This window comes from Gavialis gangeticus, unplaced genomic scaffold (genome assembly GCF_001723915.1).
Source record: "Gavialis gangeticus isolate Ggan-Ray unplaced genomic scaffold, GavGan_comp1, whole genome shotgun sequence".
NCBI classification, from domain to species: domain Eukaryota; kingdom Metazoa; phylum Chordata; order Crocodylia; family Gavialidae; genus Gavialis; species Gavialis gangeticus.
Window position 1 is genome coordinate 51274883 of NW_017728992.1, and position 4010 is coordinate 51278892.

Genomic DNA, 4010 nt, shown 5'->3' on the forward strand with positions numbered 1-4010 from the left:
CCACTCCACATAGCTAGAAAGTGACAGTTTTCTTTTCTCTTTTTTTCAGTATTTATTAATATTTGACTACAAGACCCCAATGTTATGGTAAAACTATTAATACTTCTATTTAGAGTTGGCATTTACCCGTTATTGAAAAATCACCCTTTCCTCCTTAATATTCTTAATTTATATGTGAAGCCACAATGCACCACAAATATTACTATTTAACTTCCATTGTACTTCTCAACCCTCCACACGCACACCCTACCCATCTAAGCTCTGTGCTCCTGCCACCCTGCTGGATGCAGGTTCTGTAATTCTACCAGCCTGAACCCCATGCTTCATGCTCCTGCCCAGCTGCAGCTTCTCTACCTGCTGCCTGGAGCCAGAACTGCAGCAGGGACACAAGGAGGAGCCACTGGAGGCTGGGAAAGTGGAACAGGTCCCCTGGTGGCTGCAGCAGTGGCAGCAGCAGCCCCGTTTGGAAGTTGTGTATGCTGGCCCTCCCATGCACAAAGGCGGGAGCGAAGCACGCAAGCTGGGCAGGATACAACTAATTGGTGGGAATCCATGGGCCAAATTAAATCACCTGGCAGGCCAGATCCAGCCTTCAGGCCATATTTTGCCTGCCTCTGCTTTAGAAGGTAAACGTATGAAACCTTTTGTAGCAGTCTGAATATTTCCTGTAGAAGGAAAAAGGAAGACACTCTTCACTGAGTTATTTCATCTTGAATTGGCATGGAAACTGGTTTAATGCACAGTAGCAGCTGCTTCTCTTCAACTTAAACTGATATGACTGCTGCTTACTTTAGCCTGTTTTCCTGACTTGTTAACCAAATGATTATTACAACATGTACATTTAAATCTAAATGCAAAATGGTCTCTGGAAATAACATTTTTCTTCCCTAGCTGGTGTGTTAGTGAGTTTTTAGAAGGAAATTAGCTATGAGCCAATTAGCCATGACAAAAGGTACAAATGTTAAAATATTTCCTCTTGTGCTCTGTGAGTATTTTAAATTAGGTTATTTTGATCAGGGACTGTGAAAGGAAAGAGAGGGGTTAAGTTATTACACAGTAAGTTATTCAAGCCTCCTGAAGCTGTTGCCATTTCTCAAGTCCAAAAAGTGACTAATGTCTCCATAGACTTGTTGTCATGTACTATGTACATTCTGATATCCTGATTCTTTTTAAAATATGAGTGTTTTGGTTGGCATTGGATGATGTATCTTTGAAGGAAATGTGAATGAAACCAGGTTTTGTTTACTGACCATGCTGTAAGCAAATGAGAAGCGAATGAAGTATGGTTTAAAACTGCTGGCTACAGACCTAGATGGAAAGCAAGGAAAACCTGGTGGTTGGGTATCCTATTGACGGAAAAAGCTTGGGCCCAATCCTCAGCTGCCACTGAGGTAGGTTTGACTCTACTGAATAAGGGATGGGCAAAGCTGTTCTTTACAATCCTAGAATCGCAGAAGAATGGGGCTGGAAGGGACCTTAGAAGGTCATCTAGTTCAACCCACTTCTCAAAGTGGTATTATTCCTATATAAACCACTCTAGCCAACATAACCTGCACTTAAAAACTTCCAGTGATGGAGACTCCAGAGCCTCTTTTAAGTAATAATTTTAGTGCTTAAGCATTAGGGTTGTGCAAAAAGGCACTGTTCTGCTTCATCGAAACAGTGAGGCTGCCTGGCACTGTTTTGACCGTTTTACTGGACCATGGGGCTGGGGAAAGGAACTCAGCTGAGTTGAGTTCCCAACCCCAGCCACGGGCAGGGAGGCAGCCCAGCTGGGCTGCCTCACCACTCCCTGCACTAGATTTAGCATGGGGGATGGGGAAGTAGCCCAGCTAAACTGACTTCCCATCCCCAGCACTATGGTTGAAACATTTCAACTAACCTCATTTTTGTTTTGAGGCTATTTCAACGGCCTTTGTTTCATTTCCATTTTGCTGTTTTGACCTCAAAATGAGTGAAAATGGTGTCGAAATGAAATGGCCATCAAAATTTTGCACAGCCTTCTTAAGCATCCTCATAGTTAGAAAGTTTTTTTGCACTATCTAACCTAAACCTCCCACATTACAATGTAAGGTCTTTACTTCTTGTCCTAATCCACGGGGCCTCCTTCTGTCTTGGATCCAGTCTGCACTGGGCTGCCTCCATGGAACAAGATGCAGCCATAGCCAGCTCTAACTGGTTTGGGCTACCAGGGGTCCTGAGAGACTGTCATGGCAGCTGGAGGTCACTGAAACATTGTGTGTGTGTGCCTGTGCCTCTGAGCTAGTAGCTGAGGGGACTGTATGCCCTGCTTCAGCACTGTAGGTCACACAAGAAATGTCCAGCTCAGGAGAGATTCCCCCAGGGCTGCTGCATCTGCTAGGTTTGGGTGCACTTTGTACTGGTGGAGGATTCAAAAGCAGCCAGGTGGTTAATGCAGCTTAGGATGACTTCTCTTACATTTATTTTTGTAAAAATAAATAGTGCTACCACAACCTTTGCTTTCCAAAGAATCCTCCCTGTGAGGAGGGAATAATACATGTAGAACATTAGAGATTTTCATGGGTATATTTATCCTTGAAACTAGAAACTGAAATGGGAAGAGGGAGCTGCTTGGTCTCTGGTCTTTGAGCTTATGACAGCTCTGCACAAAGGTGCTTCCTAAAGATGTTAAGAGTGTCCCTTTTTCTTGTCTTTGCATTGTCCAGGACATAGTCTCAGGTCTCATTTTGTAAGATTAGCTAGCAATTTTAACACATGTTCTTGCTTCTTATTTTTCCCCTTTGTCAGCATTTAAGCAAATTTTCATTTCATATTTATCTCATATGAATTCCCTGTAATGCATCCTTGGTACTTAAGATGCCAGGTGCTAAATAACACTTTCACATACCTAGACATTAAACTTAGAGAGCACGGTCCTTTGTTACCATCAGCTGGTTAGCTCATATCATGTGGATCTGGAGTTTAACTTTGTTTTTTGTAATTTTGTTTTGTTTGTTTTTTGGTGACAGACTGGTACCACTTGAGACAAACAAGTATGCTGTACATGCTTCCTTCTTTCTCCCAAATATGTAATTCATCCCTGTTAGAGATCTGGGACAGACAATATATTTAGCTCTGTTTTATTGACAAGCCTGAGGTCTGCATCACTTGAAATAATTGGAAAAGGGAGATTTGAAACTTCCCAGTGGGACTCCACAGTTGTTCCTATGCCTGGAGCATCAGATTTTAATCTTGTACTTAAAACAGTTTCTCCTTTAATATTTTTGGTGCTTTTTACAAGTTTTCCATCTGCCTTGCATCATTGGATTCATGATAACAAGGCATTTGGTTTAAGGATAATGAAAGCTGTTCCAGTAAAAATAGCCAACACTGAAATGGGTTACAGCAGATTTTCTGTAAGGTAGAAAATGTGTGTAATAGACAACACCTAATGGGGGTAACATTTGCTGTCATTTGGGGAGATCTGCATAGCTCACAAGTGATAAAGCTGTTCATGAGAAATGCTGTCACCCCAAACTCCTGTAATAAAACCTTACACCACATCACATCATCCCTCCCTCCCTGGATTATGGCAAAGCCAGAGGATTGAGGGCCTGTTTAGATATAGAATTTTGGCATACTGTATCTCAGACAATTCTGTTTCTGTGAGTGTTTCCTACCAAAAGATAAATCTAATCTTTGGAGCAAGACCATGTACTGCAACAAAATCATTTCTGCTTCCTCCCAGATTCTCCTCATTTGGCTGCAGAGGCACACTTTCCATGCTTAACCATGCTACATTCAGGGAGACAAACATACTACTCCTTGGAAATATTGCAGGAGGGAGAAATTATTGACTGTGGTGTGTCCTGATTCATCAAGGACATATCAACAGTTGGGGAGGGACTCTGACTCTATTAGAGATGTGACCAGTCTGGAAGGATACTTTAATGGCATGAAACTCTCTCCTAAATTTGCTGAAGCCTAGCCTTTCCTTGGGGAGCCACAGTATGTTCTGGGGTTGATAATGACATTTAAAACACTGCAAA